This window comes from Fringilla coelebs, assembly GCF_963513975.1.
Source record: "Fringilla coelebs genome assembly, chromosome: 6".
NCBI classification, from domain to species: domain Eukaryota; kingdom Metazoa; phylum Chordata; class Aves; order Passeriformes; family Fringillidae; genus Fringilla; species Fringilla coelebs.
The window spans coordinates 56,027,821-56,050,560 of record NC_140034.1 but is presented as its reverse complement, the minus strand read 5'-3'; positions in this window follow the sequence as shown (position 1 = coordinate 56,050,560).

Genomic DNA, 22,740 nt, shown 5'->3' with positions numbered 1-22,740 from the left:
TTCATGTCATATTTGGTTGTATATTTTGTTTGCATAAAAAGATATTTAAGACTCTATGCAGGATAAATACATATAGAGCTATTTATATGTCCAGGTTCTAATAGCAGAAGTCCTTTGGATTATTCACCCTCATTGCCTTAATATCCTTAAAACAACTCAAAATTGTCATATACCACTCCTTTGCTGCTCTATACAGTGTCCTTACAATTAATATGTCTGTGTACTCAGAGAGGGCTACACTAAAACACATGTATGCACATGCTGGGCAGACATTCATTTTTTTTTGAATGTTAAGAGTTTTACGTATCTGTTGTTTCCATTTTCATGTCTCCAAAGCTTTTATGTGAATTTTTCCAGCACATTTCTCATTATTCTCTCAGCTTTTACTCTACTGAATGGCTGCAGCTTCCAGACATATAACCTGAAAAGTCCTGGGAGAATTTACATAAAGACAATAAAACCAAGGAAATGGAAACCACAGAATGTATACGTAATTTTTTTTTCAGTCTTTGCTAAGAAGCTCATTGGTTAATATTTACAAACGAATCTGATTTTCCATTTTAACATCCTTTTCACTATGAAGCAAATGTGGGAGACTGGGATAGTAAGAAACATTCTTGAAGTGAGGAGGAGCTTATATGTGAATCTCATTAAGGTTAAATGATTTTACTTTTCTCCATCCTAGCACATCAAGAAGAACATCCCATTGAAAAAATAATATAAATGTGTGAATCAAGCAAATGTTAATGCAAAGCTTTGAAGGGATTTTTCTTCCTGTTTAAGAAAATTGTAAGGGTTTTCTATTGGTTTATTTATGTAAACACATACAAAGGAATATTGGATTCTACACTCATATTGTCCTCTAAAAGCAGATCATTAAAAATCATACAGCCACTTCTAGGATCAATAGTTCAGTAAAATAATTTTGGTTTCTATTGAGAGCTGCTTGCTAATAGCAAGCTGTGTACCTGTCTCAAAAATGCCTCTAGCAGTTAAAGGTTTTTTCCTAACTCCAGAGTTTTCAATGCTGTTCTTAAAGAGGTTTTTTTTCCCACTTTTTTCCTGAAAACAAAGGTACTTAATTAGTAAAAAGGCCCAGAACCCAAAATGTTTTGGTGTTGTGGTTTCTATAGCAGTTGGGTTGCTGTATTTCATGTCCATTGCAGATTACTTTGGCTTACTTGATTCCTAGTCCAGTGCACTTAAGGGAATGTGTAATGGCAAAGACTGGAGCTTTTGTCTATATCCAAAAGGCATGACAATGTAGGTGACACATGGAGCACAATATGCTAGCTCCTAGCTGCTCTTGAAATGTTGCTATTAGCTTCCCCAATTACAGTGTTCCCTTGCACTTGCAGGAAAGAATAACAACAGGCTAAAAAACCAGGCAGCGGAGATGAGATCTAGCACAAAGAATATTTGCATTAAACTAAAAGCCAGCAAAAGAGAATTCTTGTGCAGTTTGTACCTGGGGATGGGGTGATGGGTAAAGATGAATTCCTAGAACTAAAGGAAAAATCTAAAAGAAAAGTCTTATTTAGTTAAGGGGGTTTTTTTCTGTTGTTTTGGGGTTTTTTGTGGGGGATGGTGTTTTTTGTTTTTTGGTGGTTTTTGGTATAAAAAAGTAGCAGTAGCCCAGTATTAAACCTGGAAATAATAAAATCCATATTAATTCAATTTTTTATAACAAAAAGAGAAAAAACACTACTCTTAGTAGAAACTACCTTTGAAAGTATCATCATATTTCTTGGTATTCAATAACTTTTTGTATTTTGAGAAAAATATATTGGTAACTTCATCAGGGAATAATTACTCTCTCAGAAATGTACTTGAGTTTTATATTCCGTGCGGAGAAAATGACATGAAACAATGAAGTAATATTGTGTCTGATTTTGTCTCTGTGAAATGCTGATGCTCATCAGCATTTGAAAGAGTGAGAAGTTCTGTTAACTGACAACTTGCAACTCTTGGGGGCTGGAATTGGTTCCCTTGCTTTTTGTAGAAAGGATTGGATCTAATAATTCTTTGAAAATGGACAATATGGATCAAACCTTCCAGACAAAACTCGCTGATGATGAACTGTTCTAAACCACCTAAGGGAGTCAGGCACCTTGCCACAGCAGCAAGTCAATGGGAACCAGATGCCTAAGGGTCTTGAGAGCTCTTGAACATTTCTGCATTAAGAGGGATGATTGTGTCCAAGTTAGGGATGCTCATTCATGTAGGGGAAGCATCCTGTGCATCTGGCAGCAGTCAGGATTTATATGGGAAACTCAACAGTTTGCAATCTGGGTGTTGCTTGCCTAAATACTGCAGTGGATAGATGCTATGAACTGTAGTACAGAAATGGTTTATCCAAGGAAATAGTCCAGAGCATTTCCATGGCAGTAATCTTGAGTGATTCTTTAATCTCAGAATGTAGTTTGGTTCTATTTCCTTTGGTCTTTGCCATCAAAGCAGTGATTTCACAACAAATGAGAGGTTAGAATTTTCTGCTAAATGAAATGATGAAATAAAATTACTTAGGCTAAAACCAAAACGTTCATTTACATAAAATCAGTATGGTTTATCTATTCTATTCAAAGGACTTGGGAAAGAAAAAAGGGTCCTGTCAATCCCTGTCCTGTTGCCAAAATTGAGATCCATGTCCTGGTTCAAAACTACCATTTCTCTTGCTGATGAGCAAAGAACCAGAGAAGACATGGAACTGGAAATGTTCCTAAACTGCCTGCTAGGATGCAGTGGTTCCTCAGAGAATAGGCTTAGAGTGGGCTGATATTCAGAATAGAAAAAGTTTGTTTCTCCTCTTGCTTACCATATTTGTTTATTTTTCTAGATTTCTGATAGCATTTTGTTCTTCTCAGTTTCCAAATCTTTGCTTTTACAGTTTTTGAAATCACTCCCATGGGAAAACTTTACAATGTGTATATTTAGGCTTCATAGCAAGCATGTAAGGTTCAAGTTATACAAAAATTATTGTTTCTAGGTAATTTGTGCTGTGAATAGATGCCTTTTGCCTGACTTGCTACTATAGACAATGCATAAGTGTCTCAGGTAACTTGAATTAACCAATATTTGGGAAGTACTGACAAAGATATTGGTGCAAAATAACAATATGGATCTTACTTTATTTTTTATTTTTTATTTTTTATTTTACATGTGGTTTACATTACTAAATTGCAAACAGTAACTTCAGTCCTGTTCCAAGCATGTCTCAGTTATTAATGGACATAAACACACATTTAATCCACAAGGTTTGGTCATGGATTTCTCACTAAATTTGTCTCTGAAGTCATTCAACAGCCCAATTCTTAACAGCTCACTGAACATACCCAGGGAGTTGTAACTGGTCTGCCACATTCAGCAAAATTAGTGGAATTGTACAATGTCCCAGGGGAGGGTTATGTTCCACTTCGGAAAACTGGGAGACTCTGTAGTCTTTTTAGTTAATTTTTCAAATATCTTTTCAAGGAAAGCTATTCCAGACTCTCTTTCTTGAAAATTTACGTGTTGTGGGCCTGGCATTCTTTGTACTTGCTAAGGAGTGCAATTCTTTGTACTGTCACAGAAGTCTAACCTCTTGGTTTCATTCATTTTTGAATTCAATTATTTTTGAATTTCATTCATTTTTGAATTTGTTATGAATTTTTTGAATTTGTTAATATATCCCTTGGGGTGGATTAGAGTGAAACCCTGAATGATCAGGTTTATATACATATATGTGTGTGTGTGTGTGTGTGTGTGTGTGTGTGTGCAGGGTTTACTTTAGACCAATTTGAAAGGAGGTATGTAACTGTATTGGTTATTATTGCCTATTGTAACACAGCAATATAAAGATAACACTTCAAAACCTATAATGGAAAAAAATGAAAGTATAAGAGCAGAAAGATACAGAGTCACCACACATGGATGGAGCAAGGAGACTTGATTGTTGCAATTTCATCCTCCCGTGGCCTAAGTGATCCTCACAGTCTGTATACATCAGGGCTGGGGAGAGCCCATGAAACACAAAAGTTCACTTGGTTACTAGAGGCTCAGATCCAGGTGGGAATTTTACACTGGATGCTGTGACACTGTGGAGCACAGGGCACTTTGGGGTCTGTGTTAGTTCAGGGCACCTTCAGGACATGGCACTGCCTCTCACAGCAGTGTAGTTGAGCCACTTACAGCCCATCAGAGGCATAAATCCAGTCAGGTCTACATGTGAATGTAGTGGTACTCCTTTCAGAGGGGAGTTTTCGCTCCTGAGCCAGTTATGTATGGGATTGATATGATAAAAAGATGGCCATGGTAAAAAACACTATCCCACCTTGAAGGACCTGCTTCTTATCAGCCTCTTCTCTTCTCTGGCACAAAACCCAGCTTGTGGCTCCCAGCTTGTGCACCTCCTCTGCACCTGGGCAATTACTTTCTGCATGTCTGCAAAAGCACCTGCTGCTTTTGCAAATGGCTGGTTTTTTGAGTCATTAACTATTAACATTTCAGTCTCACAGCATTTCTTCTGATTTGCCTTTTATATTAATTCATGGAGAAGCAGACAGTGAACTTAGCCTATTCACAGGATATAAAATATCATTATATATTGTACTTAGGACACCTATTTATTGTTAGGTTAACAATCTAGTTTTTATTATTGGAGTTATAAAAATTAAAGTAAGCCTAAGAACATTATAATTTTTATGTCTGTCCAGGAAGACTTCAGGTATGTTACAGCAGATGCATATCACCAGTTATGCCATGATAAATGCATAATTTTGTTTACCATGTGTTTTTTCTACAGATGAATATTTCACATCCATAGCTATGAGGGTGGAAATAGAGGTCCTGATGATGGATTTAGGCCCTAGCAGGTGTGTTTATCAAGACTGCAGTATTTCAGATTACTGTTTTTCCTGTTGTTGTTGTTGTATCAAGCCCGAGGGTCACAAATGCACAATTGCACAAATGCACAAATGCATATTTGGTAGCAAATTCCATACGGAATTACCAGCATCTCAGACTGTCATATTGTCACAGACATATTTTATGAAAATCCTTTTGTAAGGATCTTTTCTCCTGAGAAGCTGAGAGGCTTCAGAAACGAAATGTGAACAATAATTATCTGCTGCTATGGAATGCAACAGGTGCATCTTTGATTGGCCTCATGTGGTTTAATTAGTGGCCAATCTCAGTCCAGCTGTCTCAGACTCTAGGTAGTCATATTCCTTTCTATTGCTTGCTGGCCTTCTGATGAAATATTTTCTTCTATTCTTTTAGTATAGTTTTAATATATAATTTTCTTTTAATATAATATATATAATAAAATAATAAGTCAGCCTTCTGAAACATGGAGTCAAGATTCTCATCTCTTCCCTTGTCCTGGGACCCCTGAGAACACTGCCACATCATATCATTCAGATAAGCATTTTAAATATTTAGTCTTAGTTGTTTGGTCTGTTTTGTTCCTATTTCTTTTCACTTGTCAGACTTACAATATTTTGTGAAAAGTTTTTTTTTACTAATAATTTGTTGGATTATTTATTTAATTATTTTGTGAGCTCTTTGCATGGAATTGTGGCAGATGAAGAAATAGAAATGTCCTAAATTTAAAGATCACGCTGAATAAGTTTTAATACTGGAATTGTGACTCTGATTTTATTTGTAAGTATGGCTATAATGTTCACAAAGTTAAAAAAACTAGCTGTCTCTTTCTCTTCTCATTGTTGGTTTGGGGCATTTGATTTTGAAGTTCTTCTGTCATTTGATCTTACTGAAAGTTTCTCAATGCATTTCAGCAATATATGCCATTAATGGGGGGAGCTGGGTAACCAGTCCCATAATTGCTTATAATTCAGCCTGTGATAGGCAGTAGGAAAGCACAACAGTTTCAGCCAACCTCAGTTAGAAAAACATACCCAAGGCATTTGGCTATAGCATAAAAAGAAATGCATCCGGCACTCCCAAGAGGAAAACTAAATGTGTGCACTGTTGAATAAAACCGATTCTTTATTCTGACATTGATTTGGTTAACGGAATAAAGAATCATTCCCAGTGAAGGAAAGATAAACTGGAAAAGGATGATCTGTGGATGGCAGGTACTGAAGTAGCACCCTAAAAATATAAACACTAGTCTTTTGTCAGCAATTAGCTATTCCCTTATCATCTTTCAGATTGTAACACCTGGAATTCTCTCCTGAAGGAAAAGTGTCCTTACATGAAATATAAAGTCATAGAGATGATTCTGCTATTGATCACCCTCTTCACAATATGAATGCTTGTAAAAGAGGTAATACACTAAAAAAATAATATTTTTAATTTGTTGACTCTTCAGTCTTTGACATAAAAATGTTTAAAACTGCCTCACAACCCTCATGGGATATACTTGATAATCATGTTATAGATTATAACTCTGAAGCGTCTGGAAGATTAAATGACTTTCCCTTAATAACTTAAATACATTCAGATCACACACAGATTTCTTGTTTTGGTATGACAGCAAGTGATAACCAGAGCCAGGATTATTCCCAAACCCCCTTATTTCCCTTCTCCATTAGCATTTTACAGATATGTGGCTTGCAGGATAAGGAAGAAGGAAAGACAGAGAAGAGAAATAAGTGCAGGGTGCTTCTGTAAATCCGCTTAATAAATCAAGGCTATCTCTATAAAATTTTTGGTGTCTACTGGCATCAGACTACTTTATGAAATTATGTTTTATGAATGTCTATTTTAGAGATGAGAAAATTAAAATAAAAGTGGTCTAGCAAAACTGATAGAACAGATACATTGCCGGAGGTGGGAAAAGGAATTGAATCTCCCAACCCCACAAGACAGGAATAACTTATTAAATGAGCTGGCATTCACCCTGTTTCACTTGGCAGCATAGTGTGGTGCAGAGGGAATGGTGTTCTTTCCATTAGGAATGCTTTGATGATGACACTGTAATGGAAGAATGAAAAGGAATGCTGGACCTGAAGCATTCCTTAAGGTATAGGATTGCTGCTTGAACGGTGAGTTGGAAAAAAGGTCCTGGAAAAAAGTAGCAATAGAGCTAGTATCTCAACAATAGCTTCTGAGGAAACCTGATTTGGAATGTTGGTGGAGAAAGTGTAGGGTTAAGGGATAAATGCTGAACAGCTGTGTCAGAAGCATCAGGAAAAAGATTGGGAGATCTGTGAAGGCAGCGTGGGAAGAAACTCAGACTTGCAGAAACCTAAGCTAACTTTCACCTGTAAGGACCCTCCTGCCTCTCTTCCGGTACGTTGCTAGCCAGGCAATGAATTTTTAGTTTCCTTGTTACAATGGCAGGTTTATTACAAATTACGCATTTTGTGACTGCGCTTTATCACTTTGAATAGGGCAGATTTTTTTGCTTCACAGATGAAGCAATGTGAGAAAAATAGAACTGAACTTGTGAGATAGCCAAAGTATCTTCTGATTTAAGGGGCTTTGATATGGAAACAGGATCCTAAATTGGACTGCAGAAGTTGTTCCAGTGACTAGGGTAGTGGACTTTGATGAAATTCTTTTCATTAGGTAGTCATTAGGGAAGAAAGACATGTTTGTCTCACATAAATACCTCTGTATGCCACCTATTTTCTTTGGGATTGACCTTAGCATTTTCCTCTAGAGGTATCAGATCAGTACCTCTCCTACTGAAATATATTTTTCCCCATTCAGTAAAATACTACAATTGTGTCTCTGGCAGGTATAGAGTGAAGTGGTCTGGGAAAATACCTGTGGGGTTATGATGAACTAGGAAGCCTTTGAATTGAGTCCATGCACTTCTCTGTAAGAAGATTTAAAACTGTGTCTATAGTTATCTGCAGTTCTTTCAGATTTGGAATGACTGCTGATAATTTTGTTCTTAGGAGCTAGGCTCAAAAAAAAAGCCTCATCTGATTTTATTAATGTGTGTTTCACTGTAAGGGATAGAACTGGGACCTGCTTAACTATAAACAAAACTCAACAAGCTATTTTCATACAAAGCCCAATAACAAAGGGAGTAAATTAAAGGGAAGAAAATTGAAGCAATGAATCTTAATGATTAAAGGGAAATGTAGATCTGGGTCAAGAGAAGGAAGACATCCAAAACAAAAAAAAAAAAGGCAGGAAGGAAGGCAGGAATCTGACCAGCCATGGGGGAAGTGGGTGGGCAGGTATTATTACTCTGTTAGAACATTTTCTATTTAAAATAATTATTGAGTTCTTAAAAAACCTGATTGGTCTGCTGCTATTGGTCTGGAAATTTTGCAGGTTTCAAGAAACTGCAATATGTGCATTAGAACTCTTCGTAAATTGCCTCTCAAGCAGAGCATTCATCTGGTAATTCCTATGAAAATTAGTTTATGTATTTTGATTCAGCTACTATAAAAGGAGAAGGTGATAAAATTATTCCAAAACACTTACAAGAAGACAATGTGGCAGTCATAGATGTTTAGATCCCCTTTTTCTCACTGCTCTTCTTGTGTTGTCAGCAGTTAAAATCCAGTGTTTCTATGTGACCTCAGATAGCACCCTATTGTAATGATTTGTCCATTCCAGGTAGAGACCAACCACAAAATCTAGATCTCTTGTAAAATATAAGGAGTAGGTAGAGATCATCACTTCATTTACATTTGGGCTAGTTCTGACAGATATCTCAGATTAAGTTGCTATGTCTTAATCACTTTCAATTGCTACGTTGTCTTGTGAGGAACACTGTGTAGTATGAGCTGTAGTTAGAAAAGTTTAAAGTTCTGTATGTGAGGATATCACATAGAAGGAAGGAGTTATGAAGCCTATCCAATATATGTAGGGATTTAAATCACCTTTATCAATGTGGTAACTGAGGGTTTAAGAAAAAATTGATAATTGTCTGCTTCATTTATGTTTAAGGCACTTTTTTTTTTAGGGACAGATTATTGTGCTTTGGAACATATTTGGCCCGGTAATTATTGTGTAGTTCTGCATATCAACTGCATGCTCTGTATCCATGGATAAATGACACTCAGCCAAATAATACCATTCTATATAAATCAGAATTGTGAGCATTTCTTCTATAATATTTGTCCCAGTGATGCACATACCTGGATCTTCTGAGCAGTCTATATATGCTGGTGCACAGTACATTAATCCGAGCATCACAGAAATCTTACTTATTGCATCAAATTTCATCCAGGTGTTTTCTGTGACACTAATGAAGATTACTCCAAAAGCTTAAAAGTAGGTATTACTCCAAAAGATTAAAGGTAGGTAGAAAATATGATGCAGAGGAAACAGTTGTATTTGGACTTGCAATGATGAAAACTGGCTTCTCTTAGATTACAGCACTCAGTTTCATATTTAAGATTAAGACCAAAGTTTCATTAAAATGGTAATTATTTTTAGTTATGTGTAATTATATTGATAGAAAGTACAATTCTTACATAGTAAGTTTACAAGATGGAAGGACAAAACATACTACTTTCATGGCAAAGGAGTATTTTGAAGTTTGTTCATAGAGCTTTAACATGAGTGTTTCACTGCAGGTTGGATGAAAGTTCATTTGACTGTGAAGTCACTGTGCGTGTTGAACAGAATTGTAAGAGGATGGAATTAACTTACAGCTTGTCTTATTTTCATGGTAAGGAAAATAGTAAATGATGCAGAACTGAAACAATTTTAAATTCTACCCGTTTCATTTTTATCCACTGTTCTTAAAATTGCCATACAAAGGACATGTTTTAACTGAGATTTTTACATTACATTCCAACTGTTTTAGAAAAAAAAATTAAAATAAGGTGTATCTGCCACCAGTTAGTGCAATATATTTCAGCGAGTTCCATAAAGTTGTATTTACTGATCTCAGGCCTGCAAAGCTATTGACTACTCTCTCTTTATTAAAAGTCAAGGAAGACGTGGAAATTTGTGGCAAAGTAAGGACTGTAATATTGCAGCAATATTGGATGATTTATGAAACACGTTCTGCACTCATTGTGACTGCTCATATTCCAACAAACTAGCTCAAGTGCCAGCAATTTTTAGTCACCTCTGAACTCTATTTTTTGAATTTTAACTTCTGTGGCACGTACTGAAAGAAACAACAAAGCAAATCTATTTCTGTATTCCAAACTTATTTAATTTTCAGTAAAATAATTTAATTATATGGTCCCTTTAATGGCAAAAAAAGGCAATAAAATGAGCAGGTGTGATATTCTCAACTCAATACACATTTTATGCAGCATTTCTGCTACACAAGTCAGTTGTTCTCTTCCATCTCCTTTCTCTTAGTTGACCAAGGTATGTCCTGTGTAATGTATATGCTCTAGGAGTTGATACGGAGCTGGGCTTCCAGTGATCAATTTCAATCTATCTGCTATAGTTGACTGATTTTTTCTGGTCAGTTGTGACACTAATTATGTATGGAAGGAGGAGTGTTCGGGAAATTTGGAAAATTATGAGGAAAGTGGGATCAACAGACATGACAAGACAGATGTCTGTATCTCTGCCTGCTGAGAACTTCATCCTCTGCTCTACTTTTACTTTTTACTCTATATCCTCCACTGTCTTTCTCTTGGTCTGTTTTCCTCCTCCCACTCAGTGACTGCTGCTTCAGCTCCCTGGGCATTGAGAAACCTTTGATCTGGGTAATTTTCCTCTCCCATTTGTAAATGACCTGCAAGGTACCTTCATAAGAAAATCCTGATCATCTCACAGACCGATACAGCACTCACAGGTCATCAGAGGTGGTGATTATAAGACATTTTTTAGGAAAGGGCTGAAGAATTACACAGATAAAATGGGCCACTGTGGTCATCCTTCCTGACTTTGTGCTCCAGAATTTAATCTCTAAATAGCTATGCATCAAGGTTTAGACATGCAACCAAGTAAATCTTTCAGAATCTTTAATCCTGAATTTTTGTCCTAAATCATAGGAAGCATGTGACATCTTCATATAGAATTTGTTGCATCTCAGCCACACACACACATTTATTATGAGAATGAATTTTAACAGTAGGAAAGGAATATTATGTAGATGACAAGATATAGAACCATTTTGTTGTGGTATTAATATTGTTCAGCTTTCCTACATGCACATATGACTTCCAAATATGCTATGTCTTTCTCCCTCTCCTTTCCTGTCTGTCTTCAAATCATTGTTTATTCTCATACCCATTCATCCTCTTATTTGTTTGGAAGTAGACTCTCAAAAGTATTATCAGAACATTTGGACACAGGAGGTTGAAAGTGTGAGGGCCTAAGATTAATTGTGTGGAGGACTAATGAAACTGCTAGCATTTGACTAGGAAAGTTTTGTGTATTTCCTCCACAAAGGTAAGCAACACTGTTATTGAAATAAACTTATGCAGAAAATGTGTTTCTGTAGGGGCTCCAAAGTTACTGTGTCAAATTTGAAAGACAGATTCTAATGTTAAAGGGTGGAAGAAGTGTGAATCTCAGCTCATTCATAGTTGTGATGGTGCTGCTGAAGCTTCCACAGCGTTCCCAGAATGGACATTCCAGATGCATACTTGGCACTGTGTTTCCATCCCTTTTGCTAGAGTAAGATTTGATCTAACCCTCAGTTTTTTGTTTTTCTTAACTCTTGTACTGGATGTAACATATTGCTTGTCTACTCTCAATCCTCAATACAAAAAGATACATGAAGTATCTATGAGTACTCTCATGCTATTAGATTGTCCTTTGGTGCAAACTGACCCTATAAAGGAGCACACAAGCAACTTCAGCTTCAAAATCTTACCAGCTGCCTTTCTAGACCTTCCTACTGGTACCTGTGGAAATGCTCAGACAAGATTTACTGCATGGGATCTGGAAAAGCCTCAGCTTCACTCCCTGTGCAGAATTGCTCCTAAACTTAGTAGGAATCTTGTAACTTCAAGAGAATGTGAACCATGAGAGGCTTCTAGTCAAGATGTTACTGTTGCTTAGGAGAATGTTTTCCAACTTCTCTAGAAATTGGCAGGATCTTAAGTACAAGGGACATTTTAACAAAATTTGTCTTCTCATCTCCAGGTGGTTTTTATATTGAGTTGACATAAATTGGATTTGAGTTGCTACTCCTTGTTAAGTAACAAATAAAATCTTTCTCGAGGTCAGGTAAAAAACTGTAAGATAATCAAGTGGATGCAGGAATCTGCTCATCAGCTCACCATCAGTTCCAACCCAGTGCATTTTTAGGATATATTTTTAGGGCTTTTTTTCCTCCTTTTTTTTTCCTGAGGAAAAAAAAAAATTGGATGAGCCAATGAAAACAGTCATGCCCAAAATTTTGCTAACTGGATCAAAACTAGGAAGTAATTTACTTCTGTGCTGTTACTCACATAGTAGATGTCTAGGGCTCATCATAGTTAACTACACCAGCATGCTGATGAATGGCTCTCATTTAAGTAGCACTCATCACAGCAGTTAATAGTCCACCAAAAAAGCATAATAATGGTATAGGAATACAATAAATAACAAGAGTGCATTTGATTGGCCAGGAATGAATATCTGCTATTCAGAGAATAGGAATTTGCTTATAGTGCAATTATTGAGAAAAAGCCCAGCATTAATTACACAAATCAAGTTTTCCCAGCAGATCAGTGTACAAAGAAATGAATGTAAATAAAAATTAAGGGTTAGTTTGATGAGCATTTCAGCAATCAAGTTAAAGCAATTCTTTCAGTATAATTATACATGTGCTTTGGCTAGAGCAATTGAATTAAGTGACTCTACACTGAAAGAGAAAAATAAGTGCAGTGTTCATCTGGAACACTCTTACTGAAAGTGATAGCATGATACCATTAGGAAACTCAACAAGACACTCTACATTCATGCATTAAGAGAAGAAGAAGTCTGAACATCTGTTTCCAGCTATTGAATTCACAAAAGGGGCTTTGCTGGGCAGGGAGTGAGTGAACAAACAATGATTGGAGAAGGTTATCTCTGACATTTAACAAAATGTTGAAGAATCACAAAAATGACGTAACGTGAGAATGAAATGTCTGAAATAATGGTGTGCTAAAAGTTAGCTTGGCAAATGAAGCACAGATAACAAGAACAAGCCAAACCTCTACCCATCACTCTTTAAAATGTGTACAACGAATGATCAGTTTATGAACAGCATGCTTTTTTATTCAAGATGTACAAGGTGGCATGAAATGGTTTTGGAGAAATATGCAGTACAGAAAGTTCCACCAAATATTTCTCTAGCCAAAAAAAAAAAAAAAAAAAAAAAAAAAGTGACAATTAAAAGATGCGTCTATAAGCGTTAAAAAATTCCAGACGTAATAGTCAAACTAAAGAAAAAGCAGAGTTTTATCTTGGATGTGACATTTTCTTTTCTTCTTTTCTTTCCATTTCCACAACCACGAATCTTGGAAAGGGAGCAATAATAAAAGATAAATGGAAGCAAGAATCAACTCGCTGCCAAGGGCTGTAATACAATACCTCAGCATTTCAAGGGTAAATCAGTGTGAACTGCGTTTGCCGTCCCTCTGAAAAAACTAAGTATTAAACTTCCGTTCAGTCAATGCGGACTGCTCAAGGGTAGGAAATGGGTGTCAGAGAGGGAAAAGAAAAGGGGGGGAAAATGAGGGGGGAGGGGGAGGTGTAAAAAAAAAAAAAACCCAAACAACAAACCAACACCAACCACAAACAAAAAACCAAAACCAAAAACCCCTAAAACAACAACAACACAAACAAACAGACAAAAAACCCCAAACCGAACAAAACCAAAGCCGGGTTTCTCTAGGAGAGCATCGAGCTGAGCGGACAGAAGTACGAGGAGAGGCAGCGCGGCTGCTGCCAGCCCGCTCCGCTGGGACGGCGGCGGCTGCGGGAGGCGAGCGGGCAGCGAGTGCGGCCCCGGAGCGCTGCCCGGGCCAACGGGGGAGCCCCTGCCTGTTCCCCCCAGCCGAGGTGGAAGCCCTGCCTGCCCAGCCGAGGTGGGAGCCCTGCCTTCCTGCCCGCCCCAGCCCAAGCGGGAGCCCTGCCTGCCGGCTCCCCCCCTCCCTCCATCCCTCCCTGCCTGCCAAGGTGGGACCTGTGCCTGTCTGCCTCCCTGCCCGCCCCGGCCAAGGTGGGAGCCCTGCCTGCCTGCCCTGCCCTGCCCTGCGGCGGGCTCGCTGTCAGCCTTGCGGCGCTGCGCGGGCTCCTTTAAATTGAGGGCGTTTCGTGTGTCTCGCCGGCTGCTCTCGGGTTTAAAGAGAAAGGGGCCAGAGCGAAGCGGGAAGGTGATCTTTGCCCGGCGGCTCTTCGGCGGGGAGTAGGTGCTTTTGTTTCCTTGCTTCCCCAGTCCCGGGGAGGCCGCAGGGGTACGTGGGGGAGCAGCAGGGCTGGGCTGGGCTGGGCTCGGCGGGCACCGCGGGGGTGGCTCTGCTGCTGCCGCTGGCTGCTTGGGGGGTTCGCGGGGCTTCGGTGAGGGCTTTCTTTCCCTCCCGCTCTCTACCGTGGGAGTTTGAAAGCATGGCGGAGGCGGAATGGGAGCGCGCGTGGGTGCGTGGCGGAGTTCCACGCGTGGCTCTCCCGGGGCTCCCCGCCTGAGGATGCGGGTCGCTGGCGGACTGCCCCGGGCATCCCGCGGAGGGCCGGGGGCTGCGGCGGGTTTGCTTGGTCCTGCCCCCGAGGGGCAGACCCGGGAGCAGCGCTTCCAGCACTCATGGCAAAGCCATTAGCTCAGCCCGGCTGCGGAGGGGCCCCGAGGAGGACAAACGCATCGGGCTCCGCGGCGGGTGAGAGCGGGGCGGGCAAGGAGGGATGGGGGGGTGGCTCTTACTCACTGTGCACTCACCCCTGGCCCCAACCTCTGGTTTATCTTTATGGCCTCTCTCGGCAGCCCTGGGGTGCTGGCGGTGCGAGAGGAGGAGGGCGGGTTGGTGCGGGGCTGCGGCAGCGGCGGGCGGAGGCGGCCGAGCTCCGCCGGGCGCTCCCGGCCCCTCCGCCGCCCTCCGGGGCAGGAGAACGGGACCCTTCTTGTGCCAAAAGCCGCCCTTGCTTAGCCCAGGGCTCTTGGCTTCCTCTTCTGGCTCTAGATTCAACTCTCCGAGGACGGAGTTTCACTTTTTCAGAAGGTTCTTGGCTAACGATCTAGGTGTAGGGAATGAAGGCTGCCGTTATCAGGGATCGCTGTGTGCATCCTGGTGCTGTGGTGACTGACATCTGAGCCTGCTGGCTCTGCGCGCTCTGTTTCTCCGCTAACGTTCTGGGTGTAGGGGATGAAGGCTGCTGTCCCTGTCTGGGATGGCTGTGTGCATCCTGGCGCGGTGGTGACATCCGAGCCCACTGCCTCTGCGCGCTCCTGGGGGACCGCAGCTCCTGGGACAGGAGGACGGATGCATTGCAGGCTCCCCAGCGCAGCTTCAACATACTAATGGCATTACTTTGCAATGAAAAATGAACGAATTCTTATTGGTTTTCCATGTACATTATGTATTTTTGTTTCATTGCAAAGCAGATGCTGTGCCAAGTGTAACAGCTTTATGAGGGTTTTGTGACGTGGATTGTGATTTAATAGGAAGTTTCTAAATAGGACATTGCTGAACTCATACTGTATGGTGCCATGGGCCATCTATCAGGATTATACCGCCCTTGTTGGAAACATGGTCAAACTTATATGAAGGTGGTGAAGTGCTGAAGAGTCAATACTATCCTCAAGTTCTAGCTGCCACTTACTTTATCCTGCTGGCTTATTTGGTCACTTTATTTATTTTACCTACAGTGTTATTTAAATTGGCACACTTACTATGCACAGTACCTCTTCAACTCCACTTTACACCTCTCAGTTAAACTTAACGCTAATTTCAGGACAGGATTTAGAAATGGAACATCATAATTAAAAGCAAAGCTGGTGATTGGAAGTCAGCTTGTAGTACTGTCTGCAGCAAGAGACACTTCTACTCCTTGTGAGATGTCATATGTCAGTTTAAATATGTATTTTATTTTCTAACTGGTGGAGGTTGAAACTTCTTTTGTAGTAATTTTTAATGGCAATTTTGCTTAGACAATCAGAAAAGCGTATAGTAAGAGCCATGCAAAGAGGAATCAACCTCAAAAGTTTTGGATGGTGTTAGGAATCAGGCTCATTGTCCAGAAGTAATAATTTTATGGGCAAGTAGATATTGAATGTTCCTAAAGTTTTGCTTTAGGAGCATTCAGTTTGTCTGTGAGAAAGACTTTCTGCTTTCCTTTTGGTAAGGGAGACATTATCAAGGCAATAAAATTGTTTTTACTAGGCATAGTCCTGAGAATGTCTAGGCTTCCAATGATTAGAACAGATTTTTAAGTGCAGTTAACTTTGTTTTGGTCTGGCCTCAGACCAAGGGCCTTACAGGTATAAAGTATTGGTAAGCTGTTGTGCCAGGCTCTCCATCCTCCCCTCAAAGTACTGCACACACTTGTAATGTGTATTCACAATGTAAAGGACAAAGACTTCTTGTGATTAAAACTTACTCTATCAGTGTAGATCACATTTTGATGCAAGCCATGAAAAATTCTAATTGATTAATGAGTTTCAGATGGTGGTTCCCCTTCAGTGCCCCTCCCCCTGCTCCTAATGTACAGTATGTTCCAAGTTAAAACTCAGAAACCTCGGGCTAAATTGCTTGTGGTATAATTTATAAGGATAATAAAATATCTAGAAAAATTAAATTTCCTTATGAAGATATGCTGCTGCATTTGTCAGCTTAGGTTTTATCTGCTTGTTTACAGTAGTGGGGAAAGTTAAGATTCCATGTAAGGTACCTGTATGATAATGCAGACGAGAATGACCTGTTGTTTCTTATAGAAGGGAAAGCTCTGCAAATAGCTCTTGAAGAGGAAATATGCAAGGTAGTAGCAGAATGACTTTGAAAATGATTGTGTTTGTTTTTATGTATGTAAAAGGGCAAAAGGAGAGTGATTACTCTTCTGTAGTAAACTGGAAATTGAAGGTGGTAAAGACTAAGTAACATCTAACAGTGAGTGGTAAGTCTCTGGGTTTTTTCTTACTGTTTCTTTTAGTCCATTTTTAGCATTTCAAGAAAGGGAGCTTTCACAGTTTCATTTGGGAAAGTCATTCCACTGTCTAGCAGATCTCACCATGGGGAACAGTTTCCTGACATTAAAAAATGAAAAGTTTTTAGTTATTTTTGTGGCTCTCAAAGGAAGACATTCATATATCTTTTTTTCCCCCTCTTTCTGCATGTATGTGTGCATATACACATATGTATATATGTGTGGAAAAACAAGAGCAACCTTTAGTCTGTGAACTGATGTTATACTCTCCAAATCTGAAAAATATGTCAACACTGAGACAGGAAAACTGAAGTAAGTTTTAAAATGTGAATGCATTTATCCTTGCTTCTGCCACGTCTATAAAACTGGCACTTGATGATGTGAAGGTGGTGATTGCAATATGGGTCCCAAATTGTGGGCAGCTTCATTTCTACTTGCACAATTACGCATTTTGTTCTGCAGCTCAATCCTTTAATGAACGCTGCATCTTACCCCTTTTTCGCATTCATCTTGCTGCTACAGTTAGTGAATGATGCACACAATCCACTTAAACTCTAGTAAAATTTCAAAAGTTCTCTTCTTTTCCATCTGCTTGAGGTGATTAGAGCTAGCAGGGAGATCCAGCAGAGACCCTTGCCAGATACGCTCACGAGCTCTGTTCTGGCTTTTGATCCTGTGTCTCCTCTCCTTCCAGGCTGGCTGCTTTCCAGTAGCATTCCCTTCTCTCTGAGACAGCAGGAGATTGTCTGTATTTATGGCTGATACCCCTCTGTCAAAGCCAATGTGCAGTCTAGTGCTCAAGTTCCAGTTCCTTCAGGGAAAAGCGTGCTGATCTTGTCGAAGTTGCTGCCTGTTTCCTCTATCACTGACAGGAAAGCAGTTCTGTGTATGATGTTTAGTTTCTTCCACTGCTGGTGGCTAATATGCTTCCTCAGTCATCTTATAACAGATTTCATTGCACAAGCTCAAAGCCTGCCTATTTAATCCTGATAAGATTTATGAAAAAGAGTCTTTGAACCCAGGGTCTGAGGCAGGGTTATGACATCTTCTGTTCCAGTTGTTCCAGCTCTGCAGAGCAGCTGGGCCACTGTGTTGGCATTTGTGCAGATGTTCAGTCCTGGGCAGCTCTGCTTTGGCTGCCAGCTGCACAGAGCCAGTCCCTGACCTTGCCTGCTGGGCAAGAGTGCCTGGAGGGGCCAGACCTGACGTCTGTCACAGTGTCCCTGTCAGCTCTTGTGGTGCAGGGGGCACATCATGCACCACCTTTGCATCAGAGCTGATTTGCTCACTGTAGGCAGGTCTGCATTTGCTTTATATGACGGATTTTCCCCCTCCATAGACACTAACTCGTTTTTATTCTTTTCTAAGTGAATACAAAGAAAAATGCTTGTTTCACTGGAGACTTAATTTCTATGCTAATTCTTAAGTCAAGCCATAAAGAGCAAGCGACTCAGCAAGACTTCTTCATTCCTGACCTGGAAGGATTGTAAGTGGGAGCAAGCTGAAAGAAATGGTTCAAGCCCCTTTTTGTTTGAGAATTAATGTACATTTAATTGGGAACCAGGTGGAAGTGACAATGAAACTCATGTGCTGCAGAGAGCACTGCATAGCCAGCAGCTACTGGGTGTAAGCTGTTGCGCATATATGTTGGAGCTGGATGGGTAATTTGGAGTAAAAACATATTGGTTTAGATGATTTTCTAGCAGGCTGGAGCACAGGTATTTTCTTTGTATGTATATCTATGCATGTATGCAAGCTTTTATGTATATACATTTTTTTCCTCCCTCTTTATACTTGGTTGAGGAAAATAATCACAATTTTACAGTGGGGAGGGTGGTGGGAATAGGAAAGGGAATTGAATCTGGGGATCTGCAGCTGTGAGGGCTTCATTGTGCGTCCAGTTTTACTTTCTAGATTAAACAGTCTTTGCCTCCTGTGTGCTTTGAGTACAGTGTATCATTCTTGATTCCTTTTTTCCTACCCCTCAACCCCAACAAAAGCCAGTAGAAACACAGAAGATCACTTGTTTGATTCTCCTTGCTTTCACCTGATGATCACTGATAACAATCATCAGACAGTGTAAGGTTACACTGCTGGCAAAATACAAGCAGTGAACTGCAATAAACAGATAACTAAATGCACTACTGTAAAGCAAAATAAGAACTTCACTGTTCAGTAGGAGCAAGCAGAGAGAAACAGAACCTTTTAGTGTGTTGAATCTGATACACATTTCTGGGTGAACTGTAAACCATCCCACACTGAATTCTTCATCTCGACAATGAGGCTAAGAATTTGAGACATCATCCTCCTATTGAGAGAGGCTGAAGAAAGGGTTGTGCTACATAAATATGAACTGTAACAAAACAGGATGAAAAGAAGTCAGAGACTGTTCCTCATCTACAAACTGAATAGTAGGGGGAAGCAGTTGCTTTAAAGCATTTAGAGGTAAGTTTTGAAAATGCTTCTGCATATTACGTCAGCCTCAGCAGTTTACAGAGAAGTGTAACATTCTGTAAAATACTTGACATGTTTGTGTTGGCTGGTTTTAAACAGCTGTGTACATGGTGACTTGATGTTGCTGTTAGAAAGTAGTGAGATTAGGAAACCCAGGGTTTTTTTGGCTACTTGGTTCATACTTTGGCTGCCAAAAGGAAAAGGATGAAATAGCTGTTGGGGCCAGAGAACTGCCTCAGCTGCGGTGATGTGTCCTTGAAAGCTGCTGTCCACCTCTGATGCAGAGGTAGACATCCCTCTGGCCAGATTCCTCACTGAGAAATTACCCACAAACTTTTCTTCAGTTCAGTAAAAAATAAGTATGTGAAGAGATTCGAAGGCATCTGAGTGATGAAACAAGGGCCTGGCTCAGTACTCCATGGGTGTCACCTTCACAGAGCTCTTCCCATTTTGGCTTCTTCCTGGATCCCAGCCACTATGTGATGAAGTTCTAATAAGTATCTGCTAGTACAACTGATGAAGTAGATGAACCTTTTATTGAAACTTGGATACTTCAGTACTGAGGTGTTGTGAAGGCTTAAGCTGAATTTAAGAGGTTCAGTAGCAATCAGTGATGGATAATTCAGAGCTTGAAAGTTTCTGGTGCTTGCAGAACTGATCTCCAGCAGAACTTGGAGAGTTTGTGACAGGAGATACTCTGCTCCTTGAAAGCTGAGTTTTAATTTTTTCAAGAATTAATTTTAAAAGTCCAAGGTAGGAATTTTGTGGATTTTACTGAAGTGTAGGGCAGTTTTCCAGAAAAGTAGCGGAGAAGTGAAAAATTTTGGGGTTGTTTTTGGAAATGAAATCAAAGAAAATTTACACAGAGGTAAGGTTGGTTTGTGTGTGATTTATCTGTGGTTCTTCAGGCTCTTCATCAGTATTAACTTTCTCATTCCTCAGTCCTCACTTTGCATGCCCACTTCACAAATTAGTGCATACATTATTTTTATTCAGGGCTACTATTTCAAGCAGACCTAGTCCCAGTATAGAGGTGCGTTAATAATTTTCACCTTCTAGAGTGAAAATGATTAATGCATCTCTATATTTCTGTCTCATCTTCACCTTCATTTTGTCACCTGTCTGTCTGGCTTTTGTTTTCTTTCCAGTTTCTCATTTTGAGGATGTCTTATGAAAACTGCCTTAAACTCGGAGTACCCTTCTTGTCCCTCTTTTTTTTTTTCTTACTTACCAGAGTTACTAAGAGACTGGAGCACCCTTGCATCTCCCAAAATCTTCGTCCTCATGCTTTTCTTCCCTTCATGAGTCTCAAAAGTTTCTTGGGACTTTACACAGCCTGATTGCTGAGTTAGGTCAATATAAAATGTACTTAAAGACAATGCTTTATTTTAGAAACAAACTGGAGTAACATCCCTATTCCCCCAGTTCTCTCCTCTGCATTTCCACAGAAACAGGCCTGAAGTGTAAACAGACTGCAGTGCTTCTTCCACAGACTCTTGTGGAAACCCAGACTGCTTCCATGTAGCTGTTTAAGAAGCCTTGTCTTGAAGAGGTGTGGCTTTGAGACCCTAGAATTCCTTCAGCCCCACCAGTGCCAGCAGCCTGCATTGTGTCTGGATGACTGTCAGCCATCTCATCATGCTGGGGATTAATTAGCCCCAGCATGATAATAACCCCCACAGAGCACTTCATACATCCATGGTCCTGGAAGTGATGAAGTGGGGTGAAAGAAAAGTGTACTGCCTGATGTTTTCTTCTTCACAACGCAGCTCAGTGTGTGTGTGCACCAATTTTTACCCTTCTAGGAGTTTCATGATTGATATTGCTCTGAGCACCTGTGAAATATAAATAACAATGCATTCAGGTTGGAAGGCACCTCCAAGTGTCATCCAGTCTAGCTCCCTCCACAAAGCATGTATGAAATGGGAAATTATTCCCAGTGAAGTGGTGCAGGGTCTAACTGATAGTTCTGCTTTTTCTGTTGTATTTTTTTCAATTTGTATGTAGAGAGAAACAAATTGCAGGATTTTCCCAAATATTTAGATACACACACTCAGGAATAAGAACTCTCTCTCTCTTTTTTTTTTTTCCATTTTTTGCATTTTACCACTGTCATTGCAGAGGTAATTCAAGAGAAAAAAGTTATTTCACTTCTTGTTCTCACTGTATCAGTGGAGGTCATAGACCCCAGAAGATGGTCAAAATTATTTGGAGGCTCTTTCTGGAAAGCAAGTATGTGGTAGATACTTGATCTTTCCCCTTTAATCTTTGATGAGAACTGGTGTCAGTTGTCTGTCTTGCCTCTGATTCTATCCAAAATGATTTGAAAGAGTAATTTATGTGGTTCTGAGCAATGTAGAGAAACTTTAAATATACTGCCATTGAAATTCCTTAGCTGTTGGTAGCTTCTAGTCTGAATCAATCTGTTTTGAGAGTGACAGTCCAGATTGATTTTTGCAGAGCTAACAGTCCGAGCCTTTTCCCTCCCCTCCCTTGCAGCCTGCCCTAAATGAACAGGTATGATTTGAATTTAATTAACCAGGAAGCCATAAATCCAAGCTGAGGTTTTTACAAAGTCAGTTTCACAACAGAGCTGTACATGAGTTAAGTACTTTAGTCTGCTTTAAAATCCTCTGCCTTCAGAGAAACTTTGATACCATAAGGATTTTTTTTTGTTAGAAAAATGTAAAATCTACTCATAATTCAGAAATATGTGTGTATAGAAGAGAATAAATCTTTTTTATGTATGTTTTTGCTTCTCCCCAACTGAAAAAAATTGTCTAATTTCAGTAAGAAGTATATTTGTAGTGAAAGCTGTGCCTATCTCAAAGGCAAGCTAAACTTCAGGACTTGGGGTGAGGTACTGTCAAAAAGAGCTTATGCAGACCTTTTTGCAAACATGGAGTCTAGTTACACGGAGCAGGTTGAAAAATGCTGAAGTATTTTAATACAAGTGTTAAGATATCCCAAATACCATTCCATACATTTGGAAAAGTCAGTTACAGCACAATTTTATGGAAAGGCAATTTTTTTTTTTTTTTGGACATTTAGTAAATATTGTCTTTTCTGACATAGAAATTGGTTTCAGTATTTTTGTTATTCAGGCCATAATGGATAGTATAATAAATTGGGGTTTTTTTCTGCTGGCTGTTGTTTTTAAGGTCACAAATATCTCTTACCTGGTATGAAAGGGATGCAAAGGACAGAGGGAAAGTGTTTGCAGATTCATAAATTGAAGGAAATTGAAGGCAGTTGACATGTCTTACTATAGTTGGTGTGGAGAATAGGCAAAGGACTCTTCCTTACAGGTCTCACAGTCACTTAGTGTCTGTCTGGTGCCACCTGTGCAAGACCTTG